Below are 26,710 nucleotides of genomic sequence, written 5' to 3' on the forward strand. Positions count from 1 at the left end.
TTTACCCATTTTCCAGAACATTCCAAGAAGATTCAATGCTGAGTAGCTGATAGAACATTTTCTCGAACTTATAAGAATTTTAAAGAACTTTCTAAAATGTTGTAGAAGAGGAAGTAGTTGTTGAAGATCCAGATTACAATTTCAGAGGTGCAGCTGGTGAAAGAAACCCATACTACCCCAACCAAAGAGACCTAAATGACTTCATCAGAAACCTTGGTCTAACAAAGTTGAATGCCAAGCTTTTGACACCTAGGCTCAAGTAGTGGGATTTGTTAGATAAAAGTGTGCAAGTTGCAAATCAGAGAAAGCATCACCGACATTTTTCAAGCTTCTTCACTTGTCAAGATGGACTCTGCTTCTGCCACAATGTATCCATTGCAACTGGAATTGCCTGTAACCCGAATGAGTGGCGTCTCTTCACTGATAGCTCATCCAGAAGCCTCAAAGGTGTGCTGCTCCATAATGGGAATAAGTATCCTTCTCTTCCTCTGACTCATTTGCTGCACCTCAAAGAGGAATACAACAGTGTCAAGACCTTGCTAGAAACCTTGAAGTATGATGAGTATGGCTGGGATGTTATCAGAGACTTCAAAATGATGGCATTCCTGATGGGTCTCCAAGGAGGCTTTACCAGGTTTCCCTGTTATCTTTGCCTTTGGGACAGCAGGGAAACTGCAGCTCACTACAACAGGAAGCATTGACCACAACAGACGTAGTTCTCTGTGGGGAAGCAGTGTCAAGTGTGAGCCACTAGTGGACCTCCAGAATGTGTTGATCCTACCCTTGCACATAAAACTGGATCTTATAAAACAATCTGTCACAGCTCTTGATAAGGAGTCTGCAGCCTTCAAGTACCTTTGAGACTTCTTCCCTAAGCTGTCTGAGGCAAAGGTCAAAGCTGGTATCTTCACTGGACAAATAAAGACGATCCTGGAATGGACAGGAAGGATAAAAAGCTTGAGGGAGTTTTGTCACAGTGGTTCGGGGCTTCTTGGGCAATCAGAAGGCCGAAAATTATGTAGAAATGGTTGAGGCTCTGGAGAAGAACTACAGCAAAATGGGTTGCAGGATCTCCCTGAAAGTCCATATCCTTGACACTCATCTTAATAAATTCAAGAACATTGGGACATATTCAGAAGAACAAGGTGAGTGCTTCCACCAAGATACACTGGACTTTGAATGCCGCTACCAAGGAGTGTATAATGCAAACATGACGGGAGACTGTATTTGGGGGCTGATATGTGAAAGTGATTTACATTACAGTTACAAATCTCGAAAAATTTCTCACTTTCAAACATTTTGGTATAACTTTAGTATAAATAAATGTAAATCTTGATTCATATGTTGTTTTATTCAGACCTTATGTAAATGAAAATGTGCACATTTGCCCATTTTTACATAGGAAATAGGTTAATTTCTGAATTTCATTATCCAGGTCACAAATGCAAAGTTTGAAGGGAACAATATCCATTTTCTGTACTTTTACAACATAAGCAATTAAGAAATAATATATACTACCCAGGAACAAAATTTGTTACATAGTGTTATTCATACATGATTAATGAGTTCCAAACCTTAATCTCCTACACTTAAAAAGTTATACCTTGAGCAACTACTAAATATATGTACATACAGCATAAGATCCTATTCCCAAAGATTTGTTTTATCACATCTTTTCCCTGAAGCTGTCAGTTTAAAGGAGAGTGTATACATTCTACACGTCTATTCTACTACTTTCTGATTTTTGACAGAACAGACTAATAAATAAACAGAAACTTACAACTTTTCAACAAAATCACCATTATAATTATTGAAAAAAAATAATTTTCCTATTTTTACTTACACTAAAAATATAGGAAAAAGTTTTTTCTTCAACTAAGATGATTTTGAAATACAGTCACACTTATATATAACATATTTTTTCATATTATTATTACTTGACCTTGTGTTATATTACATCTACGTAAAATGCAATTCTAAAAGTGAACATGTAAAATCCTACAAAATAACAAAAACTCACTTAAGGTGTTTTATCAATACATATATGGCACATTGCAGGATTACTAGTACAACTATATTTCTTAAAAAGCACCAGTTTTTAGCCACAATTTTGGCTGTAAACTAATTATAAACATTATTTTGTAATAATAACTAAAAATAAAGTACTGTGGACCTGATTATTTTCTAATAGTAATCCTTATGCTCTTAAACCACAATATTTTATTGGTTGGCATGCATGCACTGAAAGTACATATTAACCTTCCACAAGACGTAGAATATCATTAAGTTAGTAACTTGTAGGTCTTACTTTATAAACCTAATCAATTTCAGTTTAGAATCTTTAACTTCTCTACAATTCAAGACAAAAATTTATTGCAAAGTTGTGTTTTTGAGAAAACTTTGATACAAAACCATGGTGCAAATTTATGAGCTATACATGCAGTGATAAGTAATAAAATATTCCCTTTAATTCCTTGTGTCAAACTATCTAAAATTATTGGATAAAAATATGTTACTCACTTCATGTTATTTAAAAATATAAACCAATAAGATAATCCATACAAAAAGCAACAGTATCCAAAAAATTAAAACAATGCAAAAATATCAACAATCTTACTTTTATTAAAAGTCAAAAAATGTCACATCAAAAATGAGAAGTTTGGTTCAAAATGTTTTTATATATGGTATCATGTCCTTTTGCTTTTTTGTTTAAACTGTGATTACAATTAAAAGTAAATATTGTTATAGAGAAATTGCAACAGTTTCACAAAATCATAGAGAATTAAAAAGAATTAACTTCTGTTATGGAAGATGTTGTTGATACTCAAAAAATTAATTAGCAACACAGAAGAACATATAATTACTAATTAGCAATCAAAGTCAAATCAAGCATTCTCAATGTTTCCAAATATGTATGCATTGTTTTTACCAAAACCTAATTTCACAACATTTATCATAAAATATTAGCCTCATTAATTGATGTGACTGTTGCTAACATTGGTGGCCATATCTAAAATCACCAAGGACGGTATTATGGTACTACGCAACAATGACTGTAACAAATATTAATGACAAAATTTTAACAAATAAAATTTATTATGTAAATAAAATATATATATATAGTCAATACTGTAAAAATGCTAAAATGTTATTTTAGTTTAATCAGAGTAGTGTGAACTGCAAAAGAAACCAACATTTTTATTCAAGATTTGAACTTTAGGTGTATTCATGATTAAACTAAATATGTAGTTTTAGAATATCAGTGGTATTAGTTAAATCTTAATAATTTAGATACATATTTCATTGTTGCTACTTTAAAAATACTTTTCTACTGATGTGTACTTAAACTAATTTATATCATACACTGAGTATTTACTGAAGCAAACGGTTGAGTGCACCTGTATGTAATTCCTGCTTCTGATACAATGTGAATTGTTTTTTGTTTTATGGTAAGAAATGAATACATGAATTCAAATGAGAAATATCTCACAAACAATATTAGTACAATGTAATGATAAAAATAATCATTCTAAATGGTTTGTGTTTGAAATAATAAGGTTAATGCAAAGACACATGTACACAAGTTTAATAAAGTTCCCAATACTCTTTCTCCACAACACTTTTAAACATGTTTCATGGTTCTTTATGAACTAATAATCAGAAACCTGTGTGTGTTACAAGTCAAAGTTCTATTTTTTGTCAACAGAAAATTTTCTTTTCAACTTTTGTGAACATAAACTCTTGTTATAGTTTTTTTCCCCCAAAAAATAATGGTTAAGCTGTTATTTTTGCACTTAGAACATGATCTGGGACTAATTGTAAAACAGTAAATCATTAAATCAAATACATTTTACAACTCTTCATATTTTTTTTCTAAATAATAGATCATAAATATGTCAAAGTATTAAGAACTCATTAATTTATACAGTAATAGTGTACCTTCTATTTGTCTGAAATTTTCCTTCTTATCATTAAAAAATATTAAAATTATAACATTAATTAGACTTAGTAGACTTGAGGACTTAACACAGACAACAACTTGAACATCAGCAGCCTGTAAAACAACCACCCTCAACAAATTGTACAAGCAATATGATGGCATCATGACTTTACTGACAACAACACCTCAACCAACACTGTCTGAGCTTTATAAGACACTACATAAATACCTACAATGACTCAAAGAAGGAGTCAGTATAAAAGTTAATATACCATCTCCTTTTCTTTTAACAGACAGATGCATTCCAGTTAAAGTTCTCACACCCACTTGTCTACTCTGCCTAAAGCTCCAGGAAAAGAACATTAATATCACTTTTTTTTAATTGTATAAAACACTAAATAAGTGAAACATTGAGATTTATATACACATAACATAGACTAAAAACATTATAAATAAATGATCATTGCAACCCAGCTATCCAACCATCCCTAAATGTTAATATTTAGTACATTCTAGAATTAGAGGTTTAACCTACTGTTACAAAATGAAAGTAAATTATCACATTAACATATTCTATCCTGAGGAACATTTCAGCCAGGAACACAACTTAGTCTTTTAGTCCTTGTAAGACTCTCATTAAATGAAAAATTTAAAGATAGTTATACTTTATGACTTTGTGCAAAAAAACATTTCATTTATAAGCAAAATTATTTTGGCATCACTTAAAGAAAAGTTTTATGTGTACATTTCTTAAAAAATGACTCTATCTCGAGCATACATTTCGATTCAAGTGGTAAGTTAAGTCTTTTTTTCCATCAAAATGTTGTTGAACAATGTGGACACTGAAAATTGTTTTCAGTATGAATTTTCATGTGCTGATTTAAATGTTTTCTTGCTTTGAAAATCTTTCCACATATTTTACACTAGGTCTCTTTCCACCATGCACCTAGATGCCCTGAAATAATATAAAAAATGTAGATACATAATATTTTATGTCTTATAGATTAATCCAGAAGCTTACATTTATGAGTATCATTACTAGTAAATCTTTAGGATACACACTACAATCATAAAAACGAGATATGTATTTTTAAATTATATAATCCAAGTTCTTTACTCCAATTTGCAACTAACATATTGGATACAGTTTCAATACATAAAATATACAGATAAAGTGTAAAGGTAAAGTTAGAAAGAAAAGTGCAAGTCTGGTAGAAAACCTGAAATTAATTGTATTTATCATTCATTTTTATAAATTGTATGTATTCTAAAAAAACAAACAAACAAAAACACACAGCCAGGGTGTTTGAGTTTCTGTACAGCAGTGACAATTCCATTTTTAGAGAAATCCATCAAAATAAATGTAAAAAAATAGTTCCTTGCAAATGATTCAGTAATTAATGCTTTACTAAAAGCATACCAACATACATGCTGTTGAGAATCTTGAATATATGAATGAGATTGTACACATATGCCAAAACTAACAACAAACAAACTGTAAATGATATCTGTAATTTTTTTTCCACCTAAACATTGTTAAACACTTTGGACACTGGAATGTCTTGACTTGATGGCTCTGCTTATGTTGAGCAAGATTCTTTCGAGCTTTGAAAGTTTTTCCACAGATACCACAGCAATGATTACCTTCAAAGCCTTGTCTGTTGTAACTATTTCCAGATAGCACAGAAGTACAATACATCACTGTAAAGGAAATTATCATTAATTATTTCTTTTGTCATTAGTTTGGTTTAAAAAATTATTTAAATTTTTAAAAATGTGAAAATATTAAAGACTAAAAATTACTTTTTCAGATAATACCGTACCATGTAATAGTGTAACTGAGTCCAATAAATCAAAATCTTTCTGTAAGTTATCACATTAACAGTGTACACAATAATCAAATAAATGATAATTGACTTAAGAGCAGAAATTACACCTTCTAAGTATGATTTTTGGTAAAAGAAAACCAGCCATGAAAAGGAAGTAGACCAAAATAATAGAACAAATAAATATTTATGAAGTCAACTGTGGACAATAAGTGATTAAAACAGATGTATAGCTACCATTGGTGGTATTTTTATAATAATGAGTTCAGATTAATTTGGCACTCTTTCTTAAAACAACTACTTAAAAGAGAGCCATAACATGATCCACAAGAAGTTCCTAATCTGATGTACCATATTTATCAAACATTCTTTACCATGCTATTTTAAAATCTCCAACTAACAAATTGTATTGACTGATAAAATAAAATTGGATACAGCTGATCATGTATAGCAGGTACAGCAAAGATCATACTTCCTCTTCTTACAATTGAAGAATTATATAATAACACATATTTATCACTTATAACACCTTGCTGAACACACTTTTAAAAGTGATATTTTTCTTTCCAAGTAATTAAACAATCACAATTTTATCTGTTCAGAATTACAAGAATACTGTATAATACCTATATGACACATTTATATACAATGTAATATAACAGACACTTTTACAAATACATATAAACAATATTTTTATATTAATTCTAGCCTTTACGATAAACATGAGTTAATAAAAGATAAAAATAAAGCAGAAAAACATTTGAATACAGTCTATCTGTATAATAAAAGGTCCATTAAACTAAAATTATTAAAAATCACAAGAACAATGTATCTTTATGTCTTGTCCCATAAATCAAATATGTATATTCTGACTCTAAGTGTAATGGCACTTCAAATGTTGTTTCAGTGAAGTCTTTCCTGTAGAAGTAGTTTGATACATCATACATATATAAATATCATCATTTTCCTCTGATAACAGTATCCTTGTTGAATTTCTAATGAATGGATTAAAACATTGTATCCTCTTTGTACACATATCTTTTGTTGAAATGATGAAGTATACACAAGGTTAGTGCTAATAAACCGTGTACCACTTAATGCAATATAACTGTGTGTGAATCTGAGCATTTTCTAAGAAAGTGAAGCAAATACATATAACCTTTTCTAATGTGTATTATTGTAAAGTAAAAAATGAGTTAATAAACCAAAATGATAGGTGTCACAACAATTTTTACACAAGACTAAACTAAAAAAACAAACAAAAATCAAAAGCATACAGGAAATATAGAATTTAAAATTGATACCTAGCATCTGAATACTAAAAAAATATTTGTCAATGAAACTATAATATAAGAATTGAAGTCACAAAACATAAAATCTATAAAAACCCTTCTTTCCATCATATATCCCAAAAACAGAGACATAACTTACATTTCTAAAGCACAAGAATGCCAATGGTAAAATTAATGTGATAATTATGTCAAGATTATATTTAACTGGTAGATTATTTCCATCTTTACTGTTAATATGTCTTCAAATTTTGAGGAAAAGATAAACTGGGGAGTAGTTTTATTGTAGATATACCATATATGCTTGAATATAATGCATTTAACCTGAAAGGTTGAAGAAAATTTGATTTTTTACACATCAGTTGTACACAAAGTTGTAGAATAATTTTTAAATACAATCAAACACTACTGATTTATTAAACATATTAGAAATATTTGATGTACAAATTCCAATTAAAATATATTAAATATAAAAGTCAAATATAAAATACAAGTCAAAAATATGAACGAAAAGCGACTGTTATGAAAGAAAAGTAAGATAAAAATATACCAAAATTATCTAAAGATATCTAATTAAAGTAAAATCAGCCATTAAAGCAATGAAACAAAAATTCATTTAATGCTTAACTTGTGTGCAAACCACTGAATTGGAACAAACTAATATATAAAAGTGTAAGTGTAAACATTTGAATTATTATAGTAGTGATTATTACTTTTACTCATTAAAAGAAAAACAACAAAACTGGAAATAACTGAAAACTGAAGGAAAAAAAGCAACAAAAATACTGAATATAAAATTAGTCTACATGTTGAAACAGAAGTAAGAAACTCATCACATTTACCACAAAAATGATACAAACAAGTTACCGTATTTTCTGGTTAATAAGCCAAATCGCCGAATAAGTCGAGGCCAATTTTCAGCTCTGAAAATGAGGGTTTTTGCTTATTACCGCCCAATAAGCCGAAGCCATTTTTAAGAAGTGACAAGTTTCTTCAAAATGATTTCTTAGTCTCGTTTCAGCGTCAGCATGCAAGTTGTGTGTGATCATTGGCGTTCTTTAGTAAAGCAGAACGTGTCGTACTGAGACAGAGATGGAATCAATATGTCATTCGTTATTGGCTCCACTCACTGTAATTAGGTAACCAATGAAATTCCAGAAACAACGTTTCACTGTAGTCTTAACGTGCTTTGCTGATGGGACAAAATTACCGCCTATGGTAATTTTCAAAAGAAAAACATTTCCTAAGAAGAAGAAATTTCCGAAAGGAGTGATAGGCCAATAAGCCGACCCCCCAAAAATCAGGTCCAAAATTTAGGGCCAGAAATTCGGCTTATTAGGCAGAAAATACGGTAATTTAATTTGCAAGAATTAAACAGCAATTTTGTATAAGTTGCTAAAGCATAATAAAATTATTTCATCAGCAATTTGAATTATAATTTTTTGTTAATTTCAAAATTTCAAATAAATGAAACTGAATCTGTGATAAATTTACAAAATATATTCAATAAACATATCATATGTATAAAACAACTAGCTATTAAAGACCTAAACAATTCTCAGTTGCTGTTGTTGAACACAAGTCTTTCACAGACATTTACAAATGAAACCATGTAGTCAGATAATAGGTTGACAGTTGGAGAAAAAACAAATTACATAAAATATATAACCTTTAAAGCTGAAAATGTGTATTCAATAGCATAACATGTAATATTTACGACATACCAGGAAGTTTTTTATCTGTAATCTGTAACTTTTTTCCTCATTTATTCACATACCATGGGCAGATGAGCTTAAGCCAAACAAAAGCTGAAACTTTGGACTATCTTTTTTTATACAATCATAAATTAAGTTTGGTAAATTTTTAAGTTTTATTATAACAAATTTTAAAATTGTAGTATGAAAATAAATAAAAACAAAATAGAAACTTTATGTGGAAGAAATGAATTATAATTTTTATCCAATTAACGGCAAATAATTAAATATATAAAGACACCTACAAACAATATCATAACATGCCATATTTCTGAAAAGCTTTAAGCATAATATTCTTTCAATTGTATAATGTTTTGTAATACAAGTTAAAAGGTGTACAATATTTCATGAAATAGTAAATGATAGGCACTTAAATAATACAAAAATTCTCTTATTCACAATTTTTAAAACTTAAATCTTATCACAAAAACTACACAACTAGACAAGGAGCTCAAATACATTGCTCAGAATGAAGAATGGAACTGAATTAGTGCAATTCATATAAAACTAGTATGAATAGGATCAGCATTTAGATTAACTTGGAGAATTAATTTATTCTGGACAATTAAAGTGAAAATAAAAGTAGTATACACAGAGTCATGTTTCAGGACACTGACTGATTTTATCACACCTTGATACAACATATTGACTATAAAGTAACTTTTCTGATAATATCACTGAAGAATTTATTACTGATTTATTACTTTTTAAGCAGGTTTTAAAAAAGAAATATAACAAATTACTATTTGCAACATACTTTTCTTCAGATACTTGCACAAAGCTTGACAAGGGTTATCTGTACTAGCTGTCCTGATTTTTAAAAGATTAGACTAGAGCAAAGGAAGTTAGTCAAAAAGACCCACAACCAGCTCTTAGGTTACTCTAATTAAATAATAGGATTTGAACATCACTTCCATAACATATCCATGTCCCACAAGTACAGTGCACAACAAAGCACAAATCATGTACCTTCATATTCACAGTCTGGAATATTAAACACTAGGCCACATCTTGCCTTCTAGCAACAGTGCCTAAGTTTTTTAAACGTTATGTTTTTACTGTACCATTATATTTTACTTTTTAGTTTATAAGCATTTCTTTACTATATATATAAGTCCACTACATGCTATCATATTACTCACATATTTACAGTAATTTTGCACAATATTTACCAAAATACAAAGCACAGTATAATTATACAAATCTTTCACATACAGTATCCTGCCATGTTCTTTTGAAATGACGAGCACGGTGAAGCTTAAGATGGTCTTTTCTAAAGAAAGACTTTCCACATATGTCACAAACATATCCAGCTTGGTGAGGAAAATGTCGTTCCATGTGTCGTTTTAAAGAGTCTCCCCTGGAAAATGTTCTTTGACATACTGTACAAGTGTGTGTCTGGCTAATTTTCTTATATTTAGCAATTCTTGGTAATATTTCTATGAAAAGATAACATTCATTTATCAGAATACATATCAACATTACTTTAAAAAATTATAAACATTAATAAATCAATCTTGAATTAGCTTAGATACTATTTCACCCAAAAAAGTATTAAAAATCCACAAATATTTATAAAGCAAGTAAAACTTTGTGAATTGAACAACATTACATAAATCTTCACCTTACAATATCTTTACCAAGGTTCAAAATACATAAGAGTTAATTTGTATATAAATACACTGTTCCTTCTAATAATTCTGAAAAAGTAAAAAGTTTCTTTAAAGTTTCTAAAACACTGAATGTTCTGTTATTAGGTCCAATGATGACCTTCAGGAAAATATGTGGTACAAGGTCAGGATTTATTTTTGCTTTAACAAATATGAATAACTTGTAAAAAATTTTGTAAAATAAAATAAAAAATAGGGTTTTATTTTTAACTTTCACTCAACAGAAGAAAATATTGTAAAAAAATAAATTTTTTGAGAAATGTCTGTAAATGACAGTGACATTGTTTTGATGTATTAATAAATAAGAATTAATCTGTCCACAGTAATTTATTTTCTTTTTGTAGCACAAGTGTTTAAATTATTTTTTATACAAATATTTGGCATGTAATAAAGTGCCAAAATTTATTAAAACTCACTCTTCAACAGAAATGGAAATGTTAAATTTTAGGGCACAAAATTTATTACTCCAATTGTTAATGTGTCCACATACTTTACATGCACACAAACATCAAAGAAATAGTGTATTATAAATCTACCCTCTATGATCTTTTGTGTAAGTTCTTAAGATTTTTTAAAGATCTAGTATGAAGACTTGTGCTGACTCACACTACACGTCTAAAAATGAAAAGAAAATATTAGCTAAACATAAAATAAATTTCAAAATGAACACAAATAAATTTTGTATAAAACAAATCTTGGAATATATAATTCATTTAAACAAATATCATGGAAAATTATATTTTGAGGAGTCAAAAGACAAATTAACTTCAATATATTATAACAAGTGACTAGTTGTTTTTGTTGTTAAATTTCTATTACTACAGTATTGCATTTTTGAAACCACCATTAATAAGATCTAAATAATAGATATTTTGGTCCTACTGTCTTTATTAAATAATACTACTAAGATCCTTTTAATTTTAAACTTAACACTATTCTAGTGTAAGTCCACCACATATATGAATCTAATGATAACTAGCTAATACTTTGTGATGTTGAGAAAACCCACTTGTAGAGAAAAATATATATGTAAAAACAGCTCCTTTGGGTTGAGAAAATATTTTACATAGAGGAGCGAACAACGTTTTGACCTTCTTCCAAGATCAAAATGCTGCTCGCTCCTCTACGTAAAATATTTTCTCAACCCAAACGAGCCGTTTTTACATGTATATTTTACCCAATACTTTAATCATACTATCTTAAAATATTTATCTGAGTATAATTTTCACTAACCAACATTTTGGCTAATTTCCTTTATAAAAGACATTACTTTTTGTACTTAAGCTAATAAACCAAATTTTAGCTTGCTATCTTCACTTGGAACTACTTTTTAACCTTCAACAAATCTTTTTACCTGTAATACTAAATGAAAATCTGTAGGATATTATTAGACAGTTTTAGGAGACTTAACAAAAGAAAAATGTAAACATAAAATCAAAATATATTACTCTTTTAATAAGGATTTATGTTTATAATTTCACTGAAAAGTAAAATCAAACTACTAAAAGTTTTATTCCTCATCAATATATACAAAAAACATGGATACATTATTGGAATAAAACACTTGGAATATCTGAAACAGCCATTTTTATCCAACAGCAGATCAAATGCACACTTTTTCATAAATATATAAACTATTCACAATTTTGCAAACTTTATGCATCACTTTTGATCCTCTAATCTCTCTTAACTATATTAAATGGTTCTCTAATCTTCTGTATTCAGACTTATATACTATTCTCATCTTCTATATGTTTTGTATTATGGTTCTATCACAATGTGCTACATTTAGAATTATAGCAGTTTCTTTACAGTATTCCTGATGTTTTCAGCCTACCTTTACTCAATTTTAAACTTGTAATCCATACAAATGCATGACCTTCCATACTATATTCAAATCAAAAGAAAATATTCATTGTCATATACTATGAAAAGCTTGGACAACATTCTTATTTCCTGTAAACATCTATAATATGTATGTTCTGTGTTACAAATGTACTAATAATTCTGTAAATCTTCCATGCTACAGCTACCTGTGCAACTAGCAGTTTTGTAAGTTCTCTGTACTCTACTCCTGGTACCATAAATATTATATATTACACAGCTATACAAGACATTCTATAAAAGTGTGCTAAATTGAATGTTTCAGAAACAATCCTTCTTGTACTTACATTGCTTAAATCTGTATTGCTGTATGCTCTGTTCTTTAATAAGCTTGTGCTACATATATGTTCTAGGATTGTAAACCTTTAAGTCACATAATTCCACTAACTTTTTATTATGTATTCAGTTCTAAACACCCATTTTTATTTAGTAATAACAAGTTACTGTGTATTTAAGAGATCTGTAATTTTATTAATCTTCATTCTGATTATGTAAGTTCACTGGATTGGTTTTAAGTTCAGTACAGCTTTTGTTCCACATTCAGAGATCTACAAAAATGAACTATTTTACGTTCCATCAACTTTTAGCATGTTAAGAGCACAATAACAACTTGAAACCATTCGTTAAAATATAACAGCACAAATATGTGGATCTTTCACTAATCACACATACTCTTTAAAAAGTAAACCTGTCCAACAATCAGAATAAATCCTTTCAGAAAGTTAGCTCATACTTAAATTTCAACATATCTACTTTCTTTGCTATTTAAAATTTTTTTAATAGATTACTATACTCAAATAGTACTTTAAATACATATCCAAATGTATGTGAAAAAAGATTAAAAGCAAACTTAAAGGAAAGCAGAACAACCTAAATATGAATAAAGTACATAGAATCCTGAACACAAATATATGATGATACAATCTTTTAAAAATACATTTTATGAAATTTTATTGCAGAATATAAATATACATGTATAAGTCATCTTCACATTCAAGCTGCATACCTTGAAGTAATGAGCAAACTAAAATAATCATAAAATTTTACTAATATACATCAGTTGCAACTGTTTATTTATCAAGTGCTTGTTTGTGTACAGTGAGCAAATGAAATAGTAATGCATCTCTGTAATTATATTTCTTGTGGCAGAAACTACAAGAATGAAACTTTGCTTGTTCAGTCCATAAATCTTTACACTGACTGCTACTAGTGCCTAATGGCATACTGTCTAGAATTGATCTTGCAATGTGTATGTCACCTTGAGACTTTCTCGTATTCATAAGTAGCAGAAATCGTTGTAGAGCACTAGTTGCCCAAAGTTCTGAAAATAACAACAATGCTTTAGGTAAAAACAAGTACAAAATGTTAAACTAATTGGAAACACCACATTTTACACAGTTGTTTGTTTTATCAGAAATGCACCTGTAAATCAAAGGATAAAATTCAACTTTTTCCCAAGGAATAAAAGTAAAATTATATTAAATCTTTTATGCTATTTTTCAATTTACACTTGAAAAGTTTCAGAATATAATTAATAGTAGTAAAAGCAACACTAAAGTACCCACCACACTTTACTGAGCTTTGACATGCATGTTCAGCAGAATATAAATGCTTCTAAAAAAAATAAAGGTGTTGAAAATCCTAGCTGTAAATAAATAAAGTTAAAACTTTTTCTTTTGAACACTATTGTTTGTTCACGACCTGTTCCAACAACAATACAAAACAAAGTATTTTCAGTTTAAATCAAAAGCACAATCAACAATTCTTAGTGTGAAAAAGATATGTTTATTAAAAACAACTGGTACAATTTATATTCACAGTGTATCTACAAAAACAAATGTAAATACTATGTCAAGTTTTCTAACAGAACCACAAAACAAGATATAAAATACATGCTTTGCATAATATATCATGGTACAAAACAAAATTAACAGCTGCAACTATTATACAATTATACTATTCCTATTATACAAGGTTCATAAATTTTGCATTGAAAATTATTATGTGTGTTACATCATAAAACATATCAACATACATTTGTCTGACCCAGTATTAAATCTCAGGATGGATTATCGCCCTCAAAAATGTTACATGTAACACAAATTGTGAAAGACAAATTAGCCATTCAAGATCAGTACAGTTTCCAAGACAAAAGTATTAACAAAATACTAATGATTAATAATTCTCATGAAAATATATGAGCTTTAAAATTGCTAAGAACTTCAGATGACAAAAATGTAAGTAACTTTATAAAAGTTTTAACATATAAAAGCCAGTCAAATATACTTTAATTTCATCAAACACATATGTACATATATATATATATGTTAAAGTGTTTAAAAAATATGTTTGCTGCTGTATCTTTACATACAATTACTAAATGTTCTCCTTGGTTTCTGTGAAAGGCTTTTTATAGAATTAAACAGGTGCTATGAGCATTTTAAATGCCCAAGAAAAGACTAAGTATGACAGATCATTCCAAAATTTATTTAAATTAATCAAAGTATATTTTTAAAAAAATCTTAAATGTCTGATATATTCCAAAGGTTGTTGTTGTTTTTTAAATTTGTGGAAAGCTACTCAAAAGCTATCTGTGCTAGTTGTCCCTAATTTAGCAGTGTAAGACTAGAGGGAAGGCAGTTAGTCATCACCACCCAACCACTAACTATTGGACTACTCTTTTACCAAAGAATAGCAGGATTAATCATCACATTATAATGCCCCAATGGCTGAAAGGGTGAGCATGTTTGGTGCAACAGGGATTCAAACCCATAACCCTCACATTATGAGTCCAACACCTTAACCCACCTGGCCATGCCAGGCCATATTCCAAAGGAAATTCAGCTGTTGCTTATTTGCAACATAAGGAAAAAATACAAAATATGCAAGAGATTTACAAACTTTAGAACACGAAATTTATATAACATTATTAATATCTGTCAATACTGTAAAACACAACAGAAATAGTTAATTACACATATAAAACACAAATAAACAATCCAACAGAAATTAATCTAAGTAGAAAATGAACTATGATTAAGGTAGATTTTTTTCTGAATATTTAAAAAAACTTCAGTATCTAAATGTTACTTCAAACCATTCTGATTTTTATGAGAAAGGATTGGTAATCTTTCACTAAATAAATCTTTCTTATGTTTGAGGTAAGGAGTATTACATATAGTGAAAAGAGCTAATAAATCATGTTGATGCATTAAAACATTTATGAAATAACCAAAAAAACTTTAACCACATTTTGATGCAATTTTCAAAAACACAATGGTATTTATGTAGAGACCTAAACAAAACCAGAAGCAGGTGCTATCACAATGACTTAAGAAGTAACAACAAAGTAGAGAGAAAAATATGTTAGAATTAAAGCATCTCCATGTTTTAATCTTACAACAAAGAATGATATTTCAGGCTTTCAGAAATCTCTGTTTCTACTCTAAAAATAAATATGTTGTTCTCATATAACATTACTACCATATCTTGCAAAATATAAAAATAACTTGTCTCATGGGCAAACTAATACTTTGTGCACATTTCTAAAAATGTAGATTTCCCAAAAGTTCCTGTAATCAAAACACATAACCAAGAGTGTTGGGTACAAAGAACAAACAAAAAAAAACAAAGCCATCCTTTTAAAGGGCATTACAGAGTTTTGAATCATACATCATATAAATTATTTCAATAAAAAATGCACAGTCCTCAGAGCCATTTGTTCACCTAGTTGTAGTATTTTCAAGACACTAAAAGAGACTCCTTTCCACACCAGCAGGAGGATGTATATACAATGGAGACTTTCAAGCCCACAGATGAAAGGTGTATATTTTTATCTGTTGTACAAGAATCTTCTTCATTAAAATAGTAGCTGTTTCAAAGTCAAGCAAGCAATGCCTTTAAAATAGTTCCAAAGACAAGTAAGTGGTATAAATAATGCAATCCCAAAGTCTAATAAGAAGTATATCTAACATAGTTCCAAAGTCAATTAAGTGGCACATCTAATAGAGACAAAGACAGAGTTTGGAACAAGACAGCTTATGTACAAAAACAAAATATTTGTAGCAAGTAGTAAACATGGAAAAAAGGACATAAAACACATAAGATGACAATAAAACCTTTATAAGAAACATTATCAAGAGCAACAGACAGAGATATGTCCTTTTGAGAACAAGCAAGAAATCTCTAGACTGTTTATAAATAATTATGTAATGAAAACAGTCAAAAAAATAAAAAATACTACATACAATCTATCGAAAGTATCAAAGAAAAAACTCAACTAAAACTTTTAAAATAAAATATAAAAATCCAACACAGATATTAATGTGGTTCAATTGCATCTCGTATGTAAATCATGCTATAATTCTCCACCAATAGGAGTGCAACACACCCTCTTCACACATGTAACTCCTCAAATTATACTTCAAATAATACCTATTAGAAATATATTTTCAGTATAAGAATACTACAATTTGTGATAAGTTAACTTACCTTCTCTTACAGACATAGCTAGAATTCCACAATGAATAGGTGTATGGACCAGTGCAAACGAAGGAAAGAAGCACTTTTTGAAATAATTCAAAGAGCACCTGAAAAGTGGAGATCCTAGCAGTAGAGGATCCTACATGGGAGACTGTGCCATATCTGTATCTGGAATACATGGGAAGGAAATGAGAAGAACAGATTTGAAAGAGTAAGAACAATACTTGGATAGGGATCTGAACCACATGCTATTAGAATCTCAACCCCTAAAAAGACAGTAATGTGTGTCTGAGTAGAAGGATGCTCCCCAAGGTGTAGAGTGGTTAAGGCGCTACGGACTGTGCACAACAAGTCAACTGCATCCAAAACTCTGTCATCACGAAACAACATCCATGTGGGCATTATAGTAAGAAATATACTATTGACAAGTCAACTACAATCCAAAACCTAGCCACCAGGAATCAACATCCATGTGGAAGTAGAGGAAAAAAGATCATACAGTCCTCACCTCAAGTTCAGCAGACCAGAAGGAGCTGTCATGCCCACTGAACTACGAATATAGTACATGTAAGCAAAATGATGGTAAATTACCAATCCAAGAATTGAACATTTGGACAACTGGAATAATTAAAATATCCCCATACTGTGCAACATCAAAGCATGTATGGGACATAGAAGGCAATCAGGATACAACTGGGAATAAAGGTGAGAGATGGAAGAAAATGAAAACCTCATCAAGATTTCATGGTTCATGAAAGAGACTGCATTGGTATCAGACTCAAGGGAATAAATGCTTCCACAGAAGCCACATCTTCCTGATTTGGTAGAATTTCACTAGCAGTAAGATAGTTAACAGTAACAACATAGGTAACTGAAAATTCCATCAAAAGCAGTCAAAAATTAAAAATATGGGCCAAGTGAAGTTGGGTGCTGAAAAAACAATCTCAAGAGACAAGAATGTCAGGCAGGTAATGGGAGAGACTTCTCTAACTGGAAAGTTCAACTATATGAGCTGCATGAGTACAAAGTAGATGAATATGTTGTGACAACTCCAGTACAGAATGGGCTAAGAGATGCCAATCAACCAAGTTGTGGTATAGCACCACCCTCCATCACGCTGAGATCAGGTAAAACTGACCACCTGACAAAAGACTGATTGATCTGTAACAAGGTCAAAGAGTCAGGCACAAAACTGATACCCAACCTCGTAGTGAACAAACTTAAGGGAGCATTTTGAGGGATAAAAATTAGGAACGTTGGTAAAAAATTTGGAAATGGCTATCTTGAGCATCCTCTCCTTGAGAATTGACTGACCAAAGTGTGATAAACAACAATATAGTAAAATGAGAAAGAACCAAGAATGAACTGAGGTAGGACAGATTGATTGCAAATCTCCAGTCATTAGCAAGCAAGAATACACAACTAATGGAGAAACCCTTAGAGGTAGAACAAGCAAAGGACAGGAAGGTATCAGAATGAAACATGGATAAAGAATGTCATGGTTCAGAATGAGACAAACAAACAATAAAACATATATGTAAAAACGGCTGGTCTGGATTGAGAAAATTTTTATGTAGAGGAGCAAACAACGTTTTGACCTTCTTCGACCTGATGATGACTTTTTACTGAAACCAGCCTTTTCCACTTCTTCTTTATCTCTGTATTTTAACTTCTTTTTTTTTAAAGGATTTGTCTATTTTTTATTGGGAAATGAGAAATTTACAATGAATTAACCAATGAATGGATAATCAACCAATGCATCTATAGTGTGCAATGCAATTTTAGGGGAAGAGTCAAAGTGTGCATATTACAACTCCATATAGAGTTACAAACAAAACTTAATTAAGTTACTTTATCAATGTATGTCAATAAACTTAGCTTTGAACATAATTTACAGTACAAATTTAATAATATAAAAAAAATTTAATTTCTTAATTTAAAAGGAAACATTGAAAACAAATTGTGCAATATTCATTTTAGTGTGCCCTGTACATGTTGCTCCTATCACCTGTACAATAGCCTTCTGAGTCTAATATAATACATATGCTTGTTGTTTAAAGTTTGCCAGACATGATGTAATTTTTACAACATTCAACCTTATTAATTTAATAAGATATAAAGTAGAAAGTCCACTTCTCTTGCTAATTCCTCTTATTATGATCACTTTTTAGCAAATGTCAATAATCCTCTCTGATGTTTGCTTCTGGGTTATTTGTAACAAGTACAAAAAGTACATTATAACTTCCTGAATTCCTCATAAAGGTATATCTTATTTTGACATTATATGAGCTAACTGTGGATCAAATTCCTTCTCACTGTAATAAACAGGCTAGTGAAAGAAAATGTTTCAAAAAGGAAGTAAAAAATAGACTGCCTATGAGTTTTAATATTACATTTATTTAGTGTACACATTTGCTTAAAACATTATACCTACAAAGATTAGAATCTTTGACACAATGTTGTTTGAATTGATAAGCAACCACACATCAAGACCACTACTTTGAAAATGTCTTCCAAATTCAAGGCATGTGTAATGTTTTTCTGGGAGTATTCAGATGGAAAGCACAAAATATCTTTCAAATGATGACCCAACCAACATTAAATTACAATTATGCACAGTTCATCTATAGCAAGCACTTGTGAGGTATATGGGTTGTTTAAAGCATCATGAATAATGTGGTTTTTATTTTTGAATTGCATTACTTAAAAACATACTAGGCTTTTTTTTCTCAATGTAAGCTATTTAATATTATGGTTTTAAAAAGATAAGCAAAATATAGGCTCAAATACTGATAGAACTGAGACCATGTTCCTAAATACTGGTATAGGACAGGCACCATTAGCACATATAACTTGCAGCCAATGATCACTAATATTTGGCATCTACATACAACAATATAATTCACAAATGACTGTATATTGCTGCATATGTTGCATCTCTAGTCTAGGCTATTTAAAATTAAAATATCAGTATCACAGCAGTCAAAAGAGTCATAGGAAATTAGCTGTGACCTTGTCTGTATTTACAAATAACAATCGTATGTGTGGCTACAGTCGTGACAAATTTTAACAGAATCTGAGTGCAAAAATATTTATTCTTTCTAAGAATAAAAAAACAGGAGTGAGATCAAAACAGAAGACATGATGACAGACTTAATGGAAGATCCAACAAACTCTCACAAACCTACTTTATAGGATAGTGCAATACATATAGACACATGTGAGAGTATTCAATCAAGACTTGTGGATTGATTAGGAAATCCTACAGCAGTGGTACAGAGAGATAAATAACATTCCTGAACTTTGTAAAAGATATATCTATCAATTTTTTCTTTTCAATTTCACCAACTCTTCCTTACTAAGCTACAAAAAAAACTAATGTTGTTATTACCAGTATACACGTGCATATCCTCACTTACAATATTACTAAATAATTTCAATCCTCTCCATAAAATTTTAGAACCCCAAGTAAATGGAAATGCCCAGTAATTTTAAACATTGGTAAGTACATGTAATCAATTTACTGACTTGTCGATTATCAACATAATAATCTGTGAAATAACAAAATGCAAAGTGCTAAACTACAACACAAATAATATTAATCTACAGTGATCTCATCAAATTCTTAACATCTTTCTATAAGACAACCACCCAACCAGCAATTGGTTCATTAATTAAATTACTTCTAGCCCTAACAGTTGTAATTCTCTAAAAAAGTCTTTTATGTATTAACTTAAAGCTTTCTGAAAAATCCAATTAAACTGAATTCACTATATTACCTGTGTCAAGATTAAATGTAACATTTTCAAAAATATTTGCCAAATTCATAAAATATGATTTTTCCTTTCAATATCCATGCTGACTTTCTGTGAAAATAAAAAAAACATACCTATATATTCATGTTGAATTTGTTTAATTAACTCCTTCTCAATGGATCACAGATCAAAAGCCATGCCATGTTTGTTGACTTGAATGCAAAAGTTTACTGAATTACTATTTTAGGAATTTATGTCAATAACTTTACAGTCGAATTGTAAATTATAATTCAAAAATATTACATATGAGTTAATTTCTTAATTAAAAAGTTAATATTAAAAGAATATACCTAAATACTGATTTGAGTGAGTCACTTGATACGTTGGATGCAACACTGTTTAAAATAAGATGTTTGTGATGTCAAAATACTAAATATATAGATTTGTACAAATTAAGAACTCAAATTTTAACAACATAAAGCTAGAATACAAAATAAAAACCTTGTACCTTTTTATTTTGCTGAGATATGGCTTATGTACAGAGCCAAACATTGGTCCCATTCACTTCTTTCAATTTTTATGTTAGAAACTCACAAGATGAATACTTAAATTATTAGTGACAAATTGAATGATACTGCCAATGCATGCTGTAATACTTTCACATTGACTTCATGTAACAGTAGTACCCTATTAGTTTTAGATATAATTAATGTATATAAATGTGCAGGGTGACCTGTAAGTCCCTACCCATCCATATATCTTATGTATCCAGTGTATCTGTGTGCTGTCCCTCATTCTTGCTGAATAATATTATGTGACGCCATGTCCTGTGAGACATTTTCAAGTGTAAATGGGCTTACATCAGCCATATTTCTCTGAAAAAAAAAAGAAACAAATTTATAGTACATGCGTAATTGTATATAACATAATAACATATGGATGGGTAGGGACTTAAGGGCCACCCTGTACATGCATTGATGGTTTGTGATTCTGTGCTGGGGATAGGAAACAAATAAATTGTTGTTTTTGTTACTGTGATAAACTCTGATAAATACTCACTTTGAAACTGGTAAAGATAATCAATATTCACTTTTAAAACAAGTGTATATGATTGTTATGTGTAATCAAGTCTGTGTAATCATCCTTCAATGACTTAAGCCTAACAATCATCTTCAAAGAAGCAGGAACAACTCATTAACATAAACAAGGTGCCTCATTATCTGGTTAAAGTCACTTTTGTTTTGATTCTAATCTAAATAAGCATGAGGTGGCCAGACTAATCAGACACAATTTAACAAGTCATATGCTTGACAGTTCATCCACAAACATTCAATTCAATTGGATAGCATGCTCTCATTTCATTGACAGTTGTATGACTAAGGTCTCTGTCCAGACATGAAACCACACAACATATATGAGTTCAACTACAGTTTACATGGACCATACCAATTTCTAATGTATACTATGTACATATATCAAACACCTGCCTCAAAATATAAATGTTTGATATCAGCTATTACCTTAATCTAAGTAAAAGCATTACAACACTAAAATTAATGCCCTTTTAAACTCTTTTTACATACATGAACCAAAATTTCCATTTGTGATTATATCCATGTGATTCGAATTTTGCCTATAAACTTGAATGTTCCTGTATGAAGTACTTGGGGTTCTAGATAATCAATAATCTTGAGTAATATATATCTTATAAAATAAAATACACTTAAACTTCACAAGAGAAAGACAGAAAATTTTACAGATAAATATCTCTTTAACAGTCATAAAATAGTTTTAACTGGCAATAACTTCCAAGTTGAAGGAGAATTCCACACTTGTGCTAACAGAGAAAGAAAATTTACCATAACTCTTATTTTGCAATGTAATATTTCTAGAAAATTATTTACAAACTCATATTTGAAGACTTAACCTTATCAAATACAGTTTTAGGTTTTCTCACTGAAGATTTCTTCTGAAAATATAATTTTGAACATTAATGTTTGCTCCATCAACTGGCATCAATCATCAGAGTTTATTCTCTAAAAACAAACTGGCCATTAGCAATATCTCATTTGTTTTCTGTGATATATGTTGAGTAATCTGCAATTTTAGAGTTTATATTTCAATGTCATAATCAAAATCTTAATTCTGATTAACTTTCACATGCTTAACTGGATTGTAAAATAAATTTCTTTAATTCTAAATCTTTTTTTGAAATGTTACTTATCTAAATGTAACTTGTAAGAGACTTTAATATGATTTATAAGATAATTTATGTAATTTACTAAGCATTTTATATAAGTTTGCTTGATTATTTAAAATTTTTCCACATACTTTTTCACTTTTATTTTCATATAAGAAAAAACTTTGAAAGAATTGTTGTGTTAGTTACAATGGTAACTATGTTGCATTATACAAAAATTACACTTAACATCTATTGCATTCTGCAGATAGCTATAGAAACAATGTTTGTTAACACTATGCATGCAGGTATCAGTATTAAAAAAGTATATGTTGATTAAATCAGTCAGTTCCATTGACACTGGCTGTAGAGGCCAAAGCATGAAAACAAGTATATACGATGTTTAATTTTCTGTTGAAATAAAATCTTACCAATGAGAAAAAGAAATGATGAATCTTATCTCCTTATAAACATAAGTGAAGAAGGCTTATTTGAATTTCTACCATTTTTACTCATACATGTGCCAACATGGAACTTTAAATGACAACATAATGCTGCAATATGCATGATTTTTGCACTAGTATTGAATACAACAGATAATATTCATTTCTAAAATATAACTGTCAGAAATTTTTTTTGAAAAAGAGTATTTATGACTTAGAAAATTCTGCCATAATATGAACAACTTCTATTGTATTTTTTAAACAAGTTATTACAATTTAACAAAGCATCTGTATGTGTGAAATTCTAATGTCTCAATTCTGCTGGAGTTCTTCTACTAGTACTGTATCATCAATAACAGTTTATTACTATAGTATATTTCAGCTTGGCAATAGATTACTAATCATACTACGACAGTTCTATAATGGTAAACAACGTACAAAGTACTGTTAAATTGTAAAATATAACAAATTACCATCAGAGTCACAGTTTATTGTGTTAGTATCTTAAGAATCACATGAGTAGTTCATGGTAAAACTTACCTACTTAAGCACTTCGTACGTAAATTCACTTGTTCAGATTTTCATCAGCAAAGACATTAATTTTTATTTCGTTATATTTTACATTTCCACGAGTTCAAGAATTTATAACATCAATTTCGCTACGGAAGATGCACCTATGATAACACGTTGAACTATAAAAGTTGAAACAACGTTTCAAATTTCAGTTTTAAAAGTAAAAACAAAATATATTGCAAGTTGAAACCAATTTCAAAAATCGTGTCAGAACGAGCAACGGGTTGCAAAATGTTGAAAATAATATATGCAAACTTTAAATATTTAAAACTTGTAGTTGTACTGCTATTGAAAACATAACTCTAAATCTCTAATATGCTATTTGTCTTTCTCCAGATAAAATACATGATGAAACAATCACCATTTTTCTTTAAACACTAAGACATTCAGTGATAGTTCAGCAACAGAAAGGATGCTTGGCAATAGCATATGTGTAGAGATGGCTAAAGCGAACAATGGGAAATTTATATTTCAATGAATTTACGAAATGTAAAGTATTCAGTTGAATAGCCTAATTTCACAAGAATAAATTTAAAAAAAGATCTTTGAAACATATTTCCGAATTAAGTACCAAATATTCTCCTCCATTAACTTAAAAAGATAAATTAAATTACAAATATATTATTGTAATCGCCACCCAGTGGCTCAGCGGTATGTCTGCGGACTTACAACGCTAAAAACCGGGTTTCGATACCCGTGGTGAGCAGAGCACAGATAACCCATTGTGTAGCTTTGTGCTTAATTTAAAAACAAAAAACAACAACATTATTGTAATATGCGAGAATATCATTCTGTCGAAAATTGCAAGTTGCATTTTTAACGTTGTAATTCTTTGCCTAAACTGTCCTCATTTTTCTTTGAGTGCTCAGTGAACCAATGACAGTTCAAAAAGGGAAAAGAATTTTGGCCGCAGTAACTGTGTGGAGATGGCTAAAACTAACAGTGGAGAAATATATTACATATTTCAATAAATTGACAAAATATTAAGTATTTGATTGAGTAGATGCCTGATATGGCCAAGCGTGTTAAGCCGTGCGACTCGTAATCTGAGGGTCGCGGGTTCGCATCCCCATCGCGCCAAATATGCTTGCCCTTTCAGCCGTGGGGGCGTTATAATGTTATGGTCAACCCCACTATTCGTTGGTAAAAGAGTAGCCCAAGCGTTGGCGGTGGGTGGTGATGACTAGCTGCCTTCCCTCTAGTCTTACACTGCTGAATTAGGGACGGCTAGCACAGATAGCCCTCGAGTAGCCTTGTGCAAAATTCAAAAACAAACAAACAATCGATTGAGTAGTTCAAGTGCACAAGAATAAATATATAAAGATCTGCGAAACATATTTCCGAATTAAGTACCAAATATTCTCCTCCATTAACTTAAAAAGATAAATTAAATTATAAATATATTATATGTAATATGCGAGAATATCATTCTGTCGAAAATTGCAAGCTGCATTTTTAATATTGTAATTTTTTGCCTAAACTGTCCTCATTTTCCTTTGAGTGCTCAGTGAATCAATGATAGTTCAGAAACAAAAAAGATTCTGGGCCACAATAACTGTGTGGAGATGGCTAAAACTAACAGTGGATAAATATATTAAATATTTCAATAAATTGACAAAATATTAAGTATTCTATTGAGTAGTTCAAGTGCACAAGAATAAATATATAAAGTTCTTCGAAAATGTATCTCAGGACGGCTGGTAGGGGTATTAACGCTTTTATCAAAATACAGCAGCGAACAACATTTCGACCTTCTTAGTCGTCTTCGAGTTTAATTTAAGTATATTTCTCGTCATCAGGAAAGATCTTCGAAACATATTTTCGAATTAAGCATTAAATATTCTCCTCGATCAACTTAAAAGATGAATCAAATTGCAAATATTTTATGTATGATATGCAGGCATATAATTCTGTCGTAACTTGTAACTTACATTTTCAACGTTGTAATTTATTAACGAGAGGGCCTAGAAAGTACTTAGGATGTGACGCCAACTATTTTGTCGTATATTCGAACTAAGGTGATAAAGACGACAGGAAAGGTTGTTAAGTTAGTTAAGGTGTGAGTTGAGAGGTAATCGAGAATATGGTAGGTAGTATTATGTCAAAATAGGAAAAGAACCAGTCATTGTGTTAGCTGTTTCATTACTTTATACAAATAAGTTTGTTTTATGTTAGGTGATATCATTTGTAAGATACCTTGCAGCAACCTACAACAGTGTAAAAGTGTTCAGATTTGTACAAATGTTGAAGGTGTATATAAGGTGATTAGTTATTGTTATGTGTACCAGATGTTATATTATTTTTACCAGGTAATTTTAAAGAGCCTGCTAACAAAAGAAATACACTTCTACAATATGGTTTCCACCAACTTTCATCAATGTATGATTTTTCTTTAATTTTTGTTAGTCTGTTTCTATGAAGTTTGGCAGAAAAATCACCAAGTTGTTTTGCTCTAGTTGTCTTTGTGTATTTAGTGTCAAAATGTTGCTTCAGTTTCATGACATGCATGGGAACACATTTTTTGACAGCAATGTTCTTCACTGGCTGAGAAAACTAGAAATAGATGTTTGGAATTTCTCAGTAATACTGATCTCTATGCTAGTATAAGATGTAGCTGTTAATAGCTGATGAGTCAACCAAGAAATTTACAAACTGATTGAACATTTTAGTACGTGAAACAATAATGATGGAGAAGTGTTGAATAAAACAAACACAATATTTATTATGATACAAAAAAGAAATAAAGTTTACATGTTTGTGCAAATAAGACCACACTTGGTTATCTATAAAACTGGTGTTTAGTCCCACGGCTTTCAATTCCTCAGGATTTATCTGTGCAGAACTAAAACACAGTTATCTCAAATAGTCTTTACTTCAAGATCTCCCAGTATAACTGAACTAAGAAAGTGCAGTTG

At 30.1% G+C, this 26,710-nt stretch overlaps 1 protein-coding gene across 6 annotated transcripts in view; it reads right to left on the minus strand.

Annotated features, from left to right (window-relative positions):
• LOC143258709 (uncharacterized) overlaps positions 1-24,452 on the minus strand; it is a 39,834-nt gene extending 15,382 nt beyond the window's left edge. The window contains exons 1-4 of one of the 6 annotated variants that reach the window (XM_076518182.1): positions 23,763-24,452; positions 10,025-10,248; positions 5,467-5,641; positions 4,719-4,895 (exon numbers count right to left, since the gene is read on the minus strand). The gene's annotated coding sequence lies outside the window, so the exon portion shown is untranslated. Of the gene's footprint in view, positions 1-4,212; positions 4,896-5,466; positions 5,642-10,024; positions 10,249-23,762 lie in introns of all 6 variants that reach the window. The other 5 variants (XM_076518181.1, XM_076518184.1, XM_076518183.1 and 2 more) reach the window with 5 other exon arrangements.
• Positions 24,453-26,710: the final 2,258 nt, after the last annotated feature.

This window comes from Tachypleus tridentatus, chromosome 8 (genome assembly GCF_004210375.1).
Source record: "Tachypleus tridentatus isolate NWPU-2018 chromosome 8, ASM421037v1, whole genome shotgun sequence".
Lineage (NCBI taxonomy): Eukaryota > Metazoa > Arthropoda > Merostomata > Xiphosura > Limulidae > Tachypleus > Tachypleus tridentatus.